General features: G+C 39.6%; 1 protein-coding gene across 1 annotated transcript in view; it reads right to left on the bottom strand.

The window, feature by feature from the left end:
- DIXDC1 (DIX domain containing 1) overlaps window positions 1-16081 on the bottom strand; it is a 1310681-nt gene extending 1294600 nt beyond the window's left edge. The window contains exon 1 of the mRNA XM_044081011.1: window positions 15887-16081. The gene's annotated coding sequence lies outside the window, so the exon portion shown is untranslated. The remainder of the gene's footprint in view (window positions 1-15886) is intronic.
- Between the last annotated feature and the right edge of the window lie 348 nt (window positions 16082-16429).

The raw sequence follows: 16429 nt of genomic DNA, 5'->3' as shown, positions 1-16429 counted from the left end.
CAGGTCACTGACGCCACGGTCAGGGCTTTATTCCTCTGATCCACCACAGTTGGCATGTTTGACAAATTTAACTCTTTCTGTGTGCAGTGGATGAGTTAAGCATCAACTTTTCAAAGGGGACCTTTTTAGACTCCCATTCTGTTTGACACCACTAGACTGGAAACAAGAGTTGGACAACAACACTTCCCATATGCCCTGTCTTTTGTCCTAATCAGTATCCTTATCTTCCTGTGTAGCCATACTGGCCTTTTTTGCCTACTCTTCAAACCTTTCTCCATGATGAGTCTTAAGTATTACATCCTTGTCCCACTTTTGACAGCTTATTCACATTTTTAGTCTGTCCCTAGCCCATTAACTCAATTCTGGCCCCTCTTCAGCTCATAATAATCCACTGTCTTAAAATCCCACACCATCATCTCTGTCCTTGTATTATTGCTCTCGTCCCCTACTCTAAACCACACAGTTGCACTGTCACTGTGAGCAGAGAGTAGGTGTGATGTTCCCCCTTCTGAGCCAGTAATCAAGAAGCTTGAATCCCGCCACTGCCACCATCACAGTAGGGTCGCCCAAAAATCCCTTACCCCTCTGCCTTGGTTAGGGCCACATTCAAAATTCTGTCCATCTGTCAGACTTCTACACTAGTTGGGTGAACCCCTCATGCCCTAACAGCTCAATCAATTTCAGATCCGTCTCTATCCAGGGACAGAGACTATTCAGGTCTAATCAAATACAGATCAGTCTCTACCCAGGGACAGAGACTATTCAGGTCTGATCAAATACAGCTTTGTCTCTACCCAGGGACAGAGACTATTCAGGTCTGATCAAATACAGCTCCATCTCTACCCAGGGACAGAGACTATTCAGGTCTGATCAAATACAGCTTCGTCTCTACCCAGGGACAGAGACTATTCAGGTCTGATCAAGCCCAGCTCCATCTCCTCCAGTCTCATTCTCAATTCATGATGTTGCTGGGGCTGATGCACTGTCCTGATTTCTCAACATTTTCTACATTCCCTGCCTCCTTACTGTTTGGATACGTATCCTTTTTTCTGAACTTTCCTGTTCCCATACCAACTTCATGGGGTGGGGTACCACCACCTCTCTGACCTCGTGCTGGACAGCCTTCTTTATGACGAGCACTACTCAAGCTCCGTTCTTTGTTCATTGTCATTCCTAAATAAAGTACAACCAGGCACATTCCTGTCTCCTCCTCTGCTGTCAGTGGACCATGGTTCTGTGACAATACTAAAACCCATTCTCCCATGCTGTATCACTGCCATGCTCCGAGTCCTTTTTGTTTAACGCTCTTGTATTTTCTGTGTCCCTTTTGACTTCTACCTCATTACCTACTCACTGTTCTGCACCTGTGATGTAGTCTTCATCTAAGTTTAAAGACGAAATCACTAAGCTATCCCTTCCAACCATCTCAAAGCACCACTGTCCTTTCTCATGATCTAACAGCTCCACAAATGTTCTCCAGGAGGGTCTGACACACACAAACAACTGGTGTCAGAGCCATGGACTAAAACTAAATGCCAAGAAACGCATAGTAATATCCTTTGGGAAGTCATCCACCCTGGTAACTCTCATATTGACAACACACCCCTTGGAGTTGACCCAGTAGTCAGGGACTTAGGGACACACACAGATAGTAATCTAGCCTTTGATCATCATGTGTCTACAGTGGTGAGGTAATCATTCTATGTTGTGCAACTTATAAACAAAGGTATGGCATCTAAGTCCAAGGAAGTCATTGTTCCACTGTGCAATACCCCCTTCGGTATGTACCTAACCAGGCATATCCAACAAATGGAATGTCCATAGAGGCTCCTCACTAAAAGAATACAGGGTGTAAGTAATATGTCCTATGTAGACCACCTCAAGGCTCTATCCCTGTATTCTGTCTCCTACAGACTTTTGAGGGGAGATCTATGTTTGGCATACAGAGCATTGTTAGACTCCACTGTGATGAACCTCCTTCATATTCACAAAACAAACAGCACCAGAATTACCCGTTCTAAAGACTTAAACCTTGCCTGTGATATAAACAGGACCTGCTGGAGAGATGGTTTTGTATCCCAGAGACTACCAAGTCTATGGAACAGGCTCCCTATCTGTGTGAAGCAGAGTTCCACCCTAACCCAATTAATGTGCAACTTGGACAACTGGATGGGAAACCGGAAATTCATCCCTGGTTTGGTACCTATGTCTCAAATAGACACATGTAACCTGTAAATGGTTCATCTCCCAGGCCCATGCTTACACTTATCAAGGGTATCAGAACTTGTCAGAGATTTGGGATGCATGACTAGGCTTAGAAAGTCCCTTGTGATCGTTAGCCTAGTAAACACCTATGAACCTACACGATGAAGCCCATCCCTTGCATACAAATGGTCTCTCTGCCAGGTCTCATCCCATCATTATACAACTTAATCATCTCCCTCCTCAGTGGTCGGGCTGGCTGCCAGCATAGGTTAACACTTATGAGAATATTATCTCACACCTCTCCTTCTGTCTCTCTCACACACACACACACATGTGTATATATATATATATATATATATATATATATATATATATATATATATATATATATATATATATATATATATATATATATATGCCAACTCTCTGGTCCTGTTTGCAACTACCTCAACTGTCTCCTCTAACAGATCACAGGTGCCTACACACACCCCAATATGTCCACCCCTTCCTCTTACTTGACCACCTTCATCAGTTCTTCCTATACCTAGATAAATCTAAGCCCCAAGACTGAATTCAGTGTAATTTGGACAACTGTCTACTGTCTCCCTTGCCAAGATTCTTAAAGCTATTGGTGATTTCCAACTTTACACAATTTTCTCTGCATCTTAAATTGACGACTTCCCAACTTAGCTTAAGTAACTTATACTACACAAATGTGCTCCTAAACTCTCTCTCTAAGCTCTGTATTTACTCTATGCTAATATTATTTAGATTATTTTAATGGCTCACTGATCTCAATGTTAAGTAGTTTTCATATCACCTGAAGTACAATACAGTACATGCGCTGCACTTTTGTTCCAAGCACACTGATGCATGCATAAATCTAGCACTTAGCATGCCATCCCAGCCAACAAAAGTTAAATAAAGGAAATGTTTACATGACTAAATCTGCAGTTGTACTTGCTGCTGAGTTTGGCAGTAGCTGTCTTATTATTCATCCATTATCTTAAAGGCCAGTGATTCCACTGTTACTCTCATTCCAGGTCTCCCATAAATGAAGAAAGTGGACGTCTCCAAAGCGCACATTCCGCACAACTGCCCTTCAGCCTTCCTGAGCAGATCCGATGCAGCTATAGCTAAATCACCATAGCAATCCACTGTATTCGTAGGACAAAGTGCTGACCTCCACCTGGTACACAAAGATAAACTATCATACACCTAGATTCAGTCTGATTGTAGCAGGAGGTGGGGGGGTCTGTTACTGCATTTCCTTGTCTACCAGCTTGTAATTAGTGGCATCCATAATCTCCTAGTTTGTCTGTGGATAAAAATAACTTCTTATTCTATAAAGGGTTGCAAGTTTAAGAAATGCATAGTCTGTACCACTGTAGCTCTTTTCAACTCCTTCCATTTCTGCTGACATTATGTTTGGAAAGAAAAACATTTCTTCTGTCCAACAAAAAACAAAACATCCAATACAGCCTATCAGGCCTTCGGTTTTATTCCTAACTGAATATATTATTCATTGTCTGGGCAAGTTAAACTACTGCACCACATGGCACATGGCTCTCACTGTACAGCCATCCTATAAGATTTGCACTATGTTTATTCTCTTACTTCCTGCCACTGCTAGTCAAGTTTCAAATTTTCACTTTGTGCCTACGTTCCAGGCTGTACTGACCTGTTTATCTGATGGGATAGCCTTCAGTTAAGTACTTCCTTAACAATGTAATGTTGCTGTTAACTGTACAGGCAAATTACTGCTGTGTCACTTGCATAGTCCAGGTTCTGGCTAAAGTAATCTCCTTCATGTTAGATTCCTATTGTTTGCATCAAACAGTTCATTTTAAATGTAAAAATGTTGTACAATTGAAACCGCTAAAAATAAATTGTTAAAATAGTGTTTTTTTTGCATGAAGACAACCCCCCTGCATACTTATACCTCCTTACTTAAATACCAAATTCCATGAATGCATAACATTAGAGAAAGGTAAAGACCACCTATAGTGAGGGGTTCCCTACTCGAGAACATACAAAACACAGTCATGGATGGAACAGAGACACAAACACACACACATACTTTCACACAATGGCACAAAAAAGCATAATACCAAACATTACATTTCATTATTTCATTACATCAATTGACATGCTCACACAAAACAATCTAATCCAACATTTGCAAACGGTGTTGGCTGAACTACCAAAAAAACTGAATCATGACATCCCGAATGCTTTGGTTACAAAACTCCTACCACCCCAAATGTTTTAGAAGTGAGATTTGCCCCTCTAGCCTGCATGCCACATGATTAAATATAATCATGTGTTGTGCTGCACTGCCATCACACACAAAAAATGCAACAAAAGGCAATTTACTAAAGCACAGACACCATCTTTGCACAAGTACACTGGTTTTAGCCATACTGTGCATTTGAGCAGTACGGTACTGTACCATCTACAGCCCACAAAATTTTAGGTCTGCTTATACATTCTGTATATGAACCTATACATACCTTTGGCTTCACGTTAGCGTTTTTTTTATTTGCTGCAAATCTCACTTCTATAACCACTGTAAATACTGCCATTGCACTGAAGGCTGATATAAACTGTCTACATCTGTCACTACAGTACTGGCCTTCTCTAACCGCTCTATGGAGTTGTACCTTATAACAGGTTTGCAAAAACAGTTAACCAGGTAAGTAAAACTGAATCATTTAAACAGTGTTTTGCCCAACACACGGTTAATAATTTTGTAATGAAAGTATACTGCAAATGTGATGATTCTGTTTCAAAAGGAGGAAAACCACAGCACATTTTGAAACAGTTGTGTTTTATCATCACATTTGATATCCTTATCTGCACTGAACCATACCAGGCTATAAAAATGGTTGCTGAGTCAAGGCTTTTAACACACACAATACTCATTCATTTTTATCACAATTCTGTGAAGGAGCAATATAACGATTTAATGTTGTCACCTTCCAGCAGTACAGCCAAACACATATTGACAGTGTAGCACTCTCCTCTTTCTATTTTATTTAGCTTGGCTGGTTATTAAAGTCTTGGAACATGATTGTACTGCTGATTCACAAGCAACCCAACAGCATCCTGCATGCAGACATCTGCTGTTAAAACTGCAAGACAATGACAGCACCCCTCCCTTACGAAAACACTGATATAGTTAACCTTGGACACTAAAACAGTGTTAAATGGCTGGGCTCAGAAACAAGCTGTGTAGAACTGGACAACTTGTCCCATCTTAAAATATAGGCCATCACATGTGAGGTCAGACAGAACTAGGAAGAGGAACACCAAACCAAGAATGGTACAACAGAGCAGCCATGGTCAGAAACTAGGTTATGTGCCTATTCATCTGTGTGTGTGTGTGTGTGTGTGTGTGTGTGTGTGTGTGTGTGTGTGTGTGTGTGTGTGTGTGTGTGTGTGTGTGTGTGTGGTCTATATTATGTGATTGAAGAATCTCTTAATCGAACACATATTAATCGATACATATACAGCAAACGCTGTAAACCACGAACAGTCACACCCTCGATTTTTTGCCTCCAGAAAAAATTCATGTGGCCGTAAAATAAAAAACAAACTTTAAAACACTAATCAAGTGGGGGGCTGTGCCCCCCACACCCACCCTAACTAAATATACCAACTCCAAGATTGCTCTACATCGAAGATTCCCGATAACGGCCAACTGAAGTTTTGCCTGAGGAAAAAATTTGAGGATGTGGCCGTTCGCTGTATATGTGTCGATTATTATGTGTTCGAAGAAGAGATTCTTCAATCACATAATATAGACTCTGCGTGTGTGTGTGTGTGTGTGTGTGTGTGTGTGTGTGTGTGTGTGTGTGTGTGTGTGTGTGTGTGTGTGTGTGAGAGAGATGGAATATGTATGTTATATTCTGCATAGTGTGTGCATGTGAGACTATGTTATATTCAGCATAATTAATTAACAGTGAAAAAAATTGTAACTCATGCCAGTGAAACAAAACAATAAGTACTAAAATGGTTCCTTTTTGGGACAAATCCTGCTTTCTCCGCTACAGGATATCAGTAGCCCGGGAGTGAAATGAGATTGAAAAGTCTAAGTTTGATAAAATGTTTCTTAACCATCTGAATGGCGACAATGTACATAGTTACTATGCACGCACATGATGTCATATAAAATTTATGTTAAATGCAATTAAAGTGACTCTCATTTCCTCATAAAAGTAAGTCAGAAGGCTGTCTTCCCACCTTTCCTTCGCAGTCCTCTACTTTTCCATTGTTCCCTCGCCTCTTGCCTTTCCTTCTACCTTTCCTTTACCCTTTCCAAGTAACCTTGGGTCCATTTTCTCTGGTTACCTAGTTCTGATCCTACTATGTAAATATTATTGTCATAATTAACTTGTATCTAAGCATTGTAATTAAAGCTTGGTTTGTGCTTTAAAACTGAACTTGCCTGTATATCCTTCTCATATTGCTGTTCCAACTTTTCACAATAGTATAAATATTTATATTCACATATATGTATTGTTTTCTCATCTAGTCTACAATCATCCCTTCTATTTGTACTTAAATATGTTTGGCCTTCTATTCATCAATGCTGTATTGTACTTAAATTTTAACTGGCAATTGTCTGCATCTGGCTCTACAAGGAGTGTTTCCCCTCAGGGCCTCCAGTAAAGAGGTGAAGAAGGCCTCACCCAGTGGATAACTCAGGCAACAAAACAGAAAAAGTACTGCAGAAGTAACTTACAAATAAAGGACTTCATTAATGTTCTTACTTGTTTAGTGATTGTTTTAATGGGTACCTGTGAGGAAAGGCCAGCTTATTTTTTCTTCAGTGCACTGAAATGAACATTAAGCTTCAGACTCCCCAGTGAGTACAAATGTTTTTCATAGTCTTTCCTACCTTTCTCACAATCACAACTTGACATTTTTATGACTTCAACAGTACGGTACTGCACTTCTTGACAAAAAGTTCTAAACCATTCCAGCCCTCCTACACACACACACATCCATACACACAAATACATATACATAAATACACACAAATACATATACATGTGGGTCTACTTCTAAATTGGAACTTTTCAATACCTTGACTTTCTTATTTTTTTATGTTTTTGCAGGGGAGCAAGCCCGCCTGCACCCCCCACCCCTCCAGGTAATTAAATATACCAACTCCAGGACTGCACTGCAACATGGAAAACAGTAACTAAACAGTACCACGCTGTACAGCAATCTCCATTTAAAGGGTTCAAAGTTTCAAAACTTCAGTCTTATGGTCATGACCGTAAGAAAGTCGATGTTTTGAAAGTTCGGAATTTAGAAGTAGACCCATATATATATGTATATGATACGTGTATACATATATATATATATATATATATATATATATATATATATATATATGAACATAGTATATATATATATATATATATATATATATATATATATAGATATATATATATACACACACACATAGGACAAGCCTGTTCTTCGGGGAGGAAGAGTGGAGACAGCAAGAGAATGTACCAGTCCCCTCAGAGGAGGCGTTAGGATGCAGGATGATGCCGCCTGGACGTGGGCATTAGGCTGACCAAGAAAGCATATATATATATATATATATATATATATATATATATATATATATATATATATATATATATACACACATAAACATATAAATACATATACACATAAACATATAAATATATATGTATATATACATATGCATATATATATATATATATATGTATATATATATATATATATATATATATATATATATATATATATATACATATATATAATACATATATATATATATATATATATATATATATATATATACATATATATACATATATATATATATATATATATATATATATATACACACACACACACACACGCATATATATATATATATATATATATATATATATATACACATACATATATATATATGGTTCTATCTCACTTCACCGACACGGAACATCGACAGGGAAATCGCGAGCCCCAGAAGATCGACAGCAGAAGACCACGGGACCAAGAAGATCGACAAGCAGAAGACCGCCCGGACGGATGAAAGCACCGACGCCGAGGATGCCGACATGGGAAAAGGCGGTGTAAGTATGCGGTAGTGACGGGCGTTAGGGTGCGAGTAAGGTAAGTGGGGATGGGGGTGGGTTAAGTGAGTTAGGGTTAGGGAGAGCGGGGTCAGGTAGGGTGTGCGGTAGTGATTGTGTTTGGGTTAGGGCGGGATAAGTGAGTTAGGGTTAGGGGGTAAGTGTGCGGTAGAAGTGAGTTAGGGTTAGGAGCCGGGTCAGGTAAGTGCTAGTGTGTGGACCTTAGAGTTGGGGTTTGGGTCAGGGTTGTAGGTAGTTGTGTATGTGTGGTTTAGTGTGGGTTTGTAGGATTTTGGTGTGCTTGTGTTGTGTATGTGGTTTTGGACGGGAATGTGTTTAGGTTGTTGATTGTGGTGTGTGAAGTGTATGAGGTTTCGTGTTTGGTTATTCGTTGTCGGGCATGTGGGATTTCGTGTTTTTGTACTGTCGGTTATGTGGTGTCGGTGATTGCGTTGTCGGTGTTGTGGTGTTTCGTTTATGTGAGGTAGAACCATATATATATATATATATATATATATATATATACATATTTTTATAACCACTACGCCAAAACTTCACAGACAACACACTGCACCGTCTACAACCTACATCCTAACTAAATATACCAACTCCAGGATCGTACAACAGTGGTGAAAAGGGTAAATCTTCCCTTTTTGGCCCAGTGGTTACTTACCCTGGGAAACGTTTTGGCTTTGTGGCCATTCTTTTATTTGACATTTCGACATTCTCATCTCAGTCATCTGGTCTTTGGTTATGTGGTACTTCTGGTAGTGAAGTAGACCCATATATATGAGTGTATATAATGACAAAACTATCCATTTCAGAACATTTCAACCATAAAAGACCACTCAAACATATGTCATTACAATCCACCAATATCAGTCAATATGCACAACCTCTGCAGAAGTAAGTCATCTGTAAGAGGAACACACACACACACACACACACACACACACGCACGCACACACGTGTGCACGCTCGCACACAGACATATATATATATATATATATATGTGTGTGTGTGTGTGGGGGGGGGAGAAGCTGGAATTTCACATTCAAGCTGCGTGCTACACAATGGGTGTTTGCAGGGTTCATGGTCATGCACAAGATGGGGGTGATTCATGGTACAGCAAGGGGTGATAGTCATTATACATTATACTATGTATGCAAATGAGCACATAATCATATAGCAGAATACTGTTGTGATTCGATCATACCTTCAGGGTCTTGGAAACCAGCCTGCAATACTCCACAAAAGGCAGAGCATGCAGGAAATAGTGAGTTGTAGATAGCAATAATGCTCGGAGAAAATGCACAGCTGCATTCTCTCATACTTAGCACCACCAGCCCCCATCTGGTAGCACAACGTAGTAGATGGTGACAGTGAAACAAAAGTATATGTAACAGATACTCTACCACAACGTAACCAGTGAGAAAATAGTTGATCAGTTCTATATTGAGCAGGACATTCATTGTAAGCAGTCTGACCCAGAGGTACCATTAGAATCTGCAGGAATGCATTGCTTTCCTATTCCTGTGCAGACAAAGGTATGTGTAATATTCTCTATCTTAGTTGTTACAACCTTTTATAGATGTCGAGTAGCTATATCGCAAGTATCAGCCTCAAGAATAATTAAGTTATTTGAAGTTATGCCTCTGCAAGTGGATCAACATACCTTCTTAGGACAACAAAGTAAACAGCCTCCACTTCATGAGTACCCGTGACTTCTATGACACAGCATGCCTTCCTGAAGTACTCAGTGCCACAGAGTGCAAGTATGCAGCAGTAAAGACCCCCCCGCCTACAGCCTGCACCAGTGGAGTAGAGGGATAAAGTCCTGATTACAGCCTAGGTGACCTGAATTCAGTTAGTGTCTCAGGTGCCTGGCACAGCAGGCAGGCAAGGAAGATGAGCATGCCCACCTGGGGGGGTGTATACGGTGTGCACATGCACCATGGCAGCTGAAGCAGGGGTCATTTTGGGGGATATTGTCCCTGGCTGAGTCACATGGGTAAGCATGGATGATATGTCACACTGACTACTGTACACTAACCCCTGAGATGGTACAAGAGCATGCTGGTGAGAGGATTAGGTAAAAGCACTCCCTGTTAACAGTATGAAACTGCCCCAGGATGCCTTAATCTCCTTACTGGCCCCAAACCTGGGTCTGAGGTAGTCCTGTTAGAAGCTGACTCAGATTCTGTAGGTCTGACAGAGGAGGAGAGCCCCTGGAAACAGCTGTTGGTCAGTTCCTGGGAGCTGCCATCCTGACAGATAGTGTGTGCAGTGCATGGGTGAACATTACCTGTGTGTCTAAGGAACACTCTGGCAGTTCCCATGAGTCTTATATATGATGCACACACCACCTATATTGGCAATTCCAATAAGGTAATTTTCCAACAGTGCTATCAAGTTGGTAACTGCAGGCACTGTGGCCAAAGTAAATCAGTACAGCTACACATTGTGTGTACATATGTAGGACCCCCACCCCACCCCTTCCAAATATACATCTGTCATTAGTTGCAGATTATGTTGAGTAATCCCTGGAGCCCTTGTTTATGACACCCATACAAAATCTGGAGAGTGTCAATGAGCTCCATTACACATGTGGAGACATGAAACCTGAACAGATATTTGGCCTGCTAAAGGCATGATGCACTTATTGTCAATAACAGGCTACATCTGGGGGCATTGCAGTACCTCCCTACAACAGCTTGCAAGCTGTTTGCAACCTGTGTCTTGTTAAACAGTATGATGCTGAGAAAACAAGTGAACCATCCCTGATGATATGACAGTATTAGAACCAGGCCCACATATTACAAAGTCAACATCCGCAGAGGTCAGAGTTAGAACACTGGGAACACTGTCCAAAAACTTAAAACAGTAATAAACAGGACATGCAAATTCATGTGGAATTATTTCAGAAGACAACATTGTTATACCACTGTGGAAAAAGCTCCATGTCCTCCAAATTTGTGAGATTCAAATTCATGTAAGTGTTTTAGACTAACTGCTAATACAAATAAAATATTCAACAGTTGTTATGATAACTATAAATACATAGGACAAACATTGATAAAACAAATGGGGTTTAAAGAACCATTTAAATCTGATGAGTGTTGAGGACCTCCTCACCCACTGAGTTACCCTCATTACCAGAACTTTGAAGTTCAGATTTCTACACCTAGGACATTGACCATTCCTGAGGAAGCCAATGAAGTCTGAAACACACTAAAATGTGTAGTCATTACTGTCCTACACAGACAGTAAACATGTTACCATTGTGCAATATGCAGATGTCTTGAAACTCACCTGCACAGCTAAAAGTCTTGAAGAGCTTCAAAAGATAACCCAGGAGTTTCTCATCTTTGAAACCTGGCTCTGCAACTCCCAAATATTTCTGAATCCCAAAAATCTAAAATAATCCTCTTTACCCCCAAATATAAGTATAACCAGTAAACAATCTTCTCACTAACATCCTGAAACAGTACAAAAATAGAACTAATATCTAATACTGAGCTGCTACGAGTTACCACTGATGCAAAACAAAGACAGGAACTACCATATAAACAAAGCTGATAGAACTCATGAGAAGCTAGGCTCACCGCATAGAACATCTCCTTGTTTAACAAACTCTACAAGAAGACATATTGCTTCAGCCTTCCTGCTTCCTACACTCCTCTGCAGTGCTCCCGTACTGATGAACCTGCACACCTCCCTGAGCAGTGTTAAAATAAAGTTGCAAAACGTTCGCCAACATACCTTACAAAGCACACTATTGCCTTGTCCTGAAAAAAAAACTTTCAGAGAAACAACTACCCGACTACTACTCCTCACACACAAACTCATTTACAAACCAGGCCAATGTCCAGTTCTAAGCAGCAGTCTTAAATGTTACTCCTCAAATAGTCACCACTGCTCTATTAACAAGCTAGTTCTCCACATATCCCATCTAATAATTCAGCTGTTGACTCTACATATCCTCCTGTGTATCTAAACTGTGTAGTTCCTTGCCCTTGCTACTGAGACAAAATAACATTTATAAACTTCTCAAACTTAACTCAAACAAAACATATGGGGCATGTGGCCCTATTCTGGTTCCACACCAGACTAAGCCTGCACTGTCTTTACCATTCTATACAGCTTTTTCTCCCACTTCTGTTGTCATTCTTATATCTCACAAATCTACTGAATTTATCTTACGGAAATCCCTCCTTTCTATTTCTCATTTCCCCTTTTCTACTCTCAATTATTACTCCACTCTTAAAATGCTTCCTGCCTACTTTATTTTACTTCTCCTTTCCCCTCCTCTCTAGCTCTGCTGTCTTGCTGGCTCTTCTTTCCCTAATGTTTTGCATTCTGTCCCCCCCTTGCTCTTTCCCAAATCCACTTTAATTCCTCTAGATCGTGATTCTTCTCACTACACAGTCTGTCTGGCTGTTACACAAGAACTCATTCTTACTACCCCTGCTGTTGCTCCAACACTGCAATGCAATTATATATACGACTATAACTGACATTTAAAACTGATCTAGTGTCATTCTGCTCTGTATATATAACTGTATAAAATTACTGATGTAATTGTAAATCTGTAGGATTATCTCTTGCTTTTACTATTTATTAGTATGCTTCTTCTCTATTATGTTATCCTACAAGGAAATGTATTCACTTTTTCCCTTTGTATTCCCATATCCCCGGCCCTTCTTGAAGTTTTCTGCTTGGTAAGTTACCTGATATAACCGAATGGCTTAGGTATTTGAGGCTATTTCATCCTAGACACGTTTATTTGCATTAAAATTTAACTACTGTAGCACAAACCATTTCCCTAATATTCCATCTTCAGGAAAATGTGAAACATTCCCAACTGTTGGCTCAGTACTGGGAAAAGATGTGACTTTCATGGAATTCAGCTCTTTAGATTTATTTATTTTTATTTGTTTACCGGGAAAGTCCGACTGGGCCAGAAGCCCATTTTCATCAGAAGCCCAGGGAGAAAAGCTCCACAGAAGTATAAGCAAAATAGAATAATTAGACAGTACAATAGTATACATATAGTAAGATGCAGAATACACATAATCTATTTAGTCTATATAAAGAAGTATTCTATACAGTTTTCTAGTAGATTGTTGTATCTTTCAGCTTTTCCCAGTTAGGGGTCACCATAGCGGAACTCCGGTCCGCTAATGATTGGCAGTAGATTTTTACGTACCGAGTTGCCAGCCCTGATGCACAACCTTCAACGAAGGTATGCCCATTCACGCATATCTCCACACAGAAGACGCTCTAGCTAAGAACTGAACAGGACAACGTCTTACTGTGAGGCAACAACGCTACCGCAGCACTACCACCGCAGTACTGTTTCTAGTAGATACAGGTTCAAAAAGAAAAACACAAGCATTTCAGTAAAGATCACTGTGAGAAAAATAAAATGAGTACTGTGTACATACATATTAAATAATAATGAACAAATGAGATTTCCTTTATGTGTGGGTGTGTGTATTTTTTTTTGTGTGTACTAACACTGAGGAGAGGGAGAAAATGAGGTAAGGCATGGGCAGTGTGATGACAGAGTTATAGATATCTTGTCAGTCGGATTATTCTGCGCACAGCATCTGCTTTAATTCTACATAACTACAGTTGCACTATAACATTATAAAGAAATCACAATAAAGACAGCAACTTACTTTAGGACACATTATTCACACATAACATGTTTGTTCTCATACTTACTACTTACAAATTACAATACAATCATCTTATTGTGAGCATCCTGCACACAGCATCTGCTTTAATTCTGCATAAATATAGTTGCACTATAAAATTATACAGAAAATAAATCACAGTAAAGACCGCAGCTTGCACTTAAAAATCACACCTATAATTTACGGATTTCATCTTATGAAAATGGTGTTTCGTTTTTGTTTTGTTTGTTTTTTTAATTTACTGACTTTTATTGAGAAGTGTAAATCAGTGCCTTTTTGTAAAGCTTACTGTAAACTCTGCGCCATCAAACAGCTTTCAACCTTCAATCTCCAAAATGTGGAACTTTAGCTCTCATAATGAGGAACAAACGGGCAAAATGTGAAGCATTTACTAACAACTTCAGTAAAGAAGCCCAGCGTATGTCTATAATATGCTGCTTTAATAGTTATATGAAGTTATTTTTATGAATTAATGCGACTTACTATTATTTGCTAAGGAAAACATTAAAAAACGCTTAACAATGAATGAGACAGACCCTTTCAGTATAGAACATGGGGCTCAAAATATGGAATATTATTCACAAAGCGGGACGTTTTAAGTATGCCATCAGGCAATGGAAAAACAGTATCTCCAACCCCTAATCCAAAATCTTTTCTTTTTTAAACTAGATAATATGAAGTAGGACTGTGCCTACAATGTGCGCACAAGGGGGGTCGAGAAAACAGTGACCAAAAGCCCTAGTGCCAATGCTCACACTCCAGTTGTCTGGCTAGCCAACAACACCAAACAGCCAAAACAGTTGCGGCTTTTGATTTTAACATTTTGAAGGGAAAATCAAAGAGAATTTTGAGACTTTAGCGCCCACCTTTTCGATTTAGTGGGGCTGTGGGTCTCGTTTAATAGTAGTCTTCCGCTGTATTTGATATCAACTATGAAATATTTACCAACCTCATGAATGAATATTTCCAAGCATGTTATAATAGTTATTAACAATACTCAGTAAGCGTCCATAGCAACCCTATTACACCAAAGTGTCGCAACACATTTTGTTCTTTTGAAAACGCACTTACACTTACAGTTTAGCTTAAAATATTGCCGGTGGAAAAAAGACGTATTATTGATGATGCTTCTACTACTGTCGATGGGGCAGGGGTCTGTCACCAGTCATGCAAAAAGTTACTTTAACATTCATACATAGCACACTACGATCAGTTGTTTCTAGGTGATGAGTTTTTAAATATTTTTTTCGTCGTTTTTAGTAAGAAGATGCAATCAGAAAGGATGAATGACAGGACAAGTCACAGCCAGTGACCGAATATCTCCACCTCTTTGCCCGATGAATTCTACACAAAGCCAAAACCCAAATAACAAGGTGGGAGTCAAAAACCCACAATTCGGGATATGTTTACTATTAATTTACTTTAAAAGTTAATAGAACATATTGTTTAGCCTTAGAATGTGCATTTTCAGAATGAAACTCTAATGGCTGGCATTTGTGACTGAGGATTCTTCAACAACTTAGTAGAAAAAAAAACATTTTGTGATGGACAGTTATGAAGGAAACATGGGGATTTTCTGTAAAAGTGAGGACAGTTGACAACATGAGAGGTGCGCCTGTCACAAATCGTGGTGCCCAAATGAGATATACCCTTTCTAAACAGTGTCAAAAGAAAGGTCAAACATAAAACAATAATGGTTTGTTTACCTTTCTTTTGCATCTTAGTCATTTGCTTCTTGATTTAAAAATACTCTGCATTATCAACTATCTGCAGCGCAACTAAAGCGAAAACAAGCCTGAAATGCTGCACAACCCGCAGCTCGTATTAAAAACACAATAGAGATTGATCTCATACCTCTCCTCCACTTGCTGCGTCCCGCACAACCCCCGGACACAGATTATTACAATTAATCCGTTCTGTGAAACTGTCGATAAAATGGAAATGGTTACTGCCCAGCGACCAAGTTTGTTTTCAAAAACTTTCATCTGCTGCAAAGTTTGTCATAAAATGAGGAATTAAGTTCCTAACCACAACGCAGCAAGAAAGCGGCAATGTGTGCACGTGCCCCTCCCCCTCGCGGGCTGGAGAATCGCGGCGTTCTTTGGGCGTCAAGGCAACGAAGAAGGAGGCCGAAACTTTGTGCATAATTTTCTTTCCAAATCTTGTGGATTGAGCTGCTCTTCACTGGGGTTTTAGGAGAAAGTTGCTTTTGTGGATTTCTGCTCTTAACGTGTAAGAGCTATTTAAAATTGGCGCGAAGTTAAAACGATACGTATGGAGTTTTTTTGTGATTTTGTTTGATGTGTGGTAAATGTGCGCTGTCCGTAAATATGGTCCTGATGCTCATCAAAATCGACTACAATCTGCTTCACCTAAATTAAGGGGCTGCGCGGGTAT

The sequence above is a fragment of the Protopterus annectens genome, chromosome 8.part0 (assembly GCF_019279795.1).
Source record: "Protopterus annectens isolate FY-2018-M chromosome 8.part0, PAN1.0, whole genome shotgun sequence".
NCBI classification, from domain to species: domain Eukaryota; kingdom Metazoa; phylum Chordata; order Ceratodontiformes; family Protopteridae; genus Protopterus; species Protopterus annectens.
This window is presented reverse-complemented; position numbering and strand designations above follow the sequence as displayed.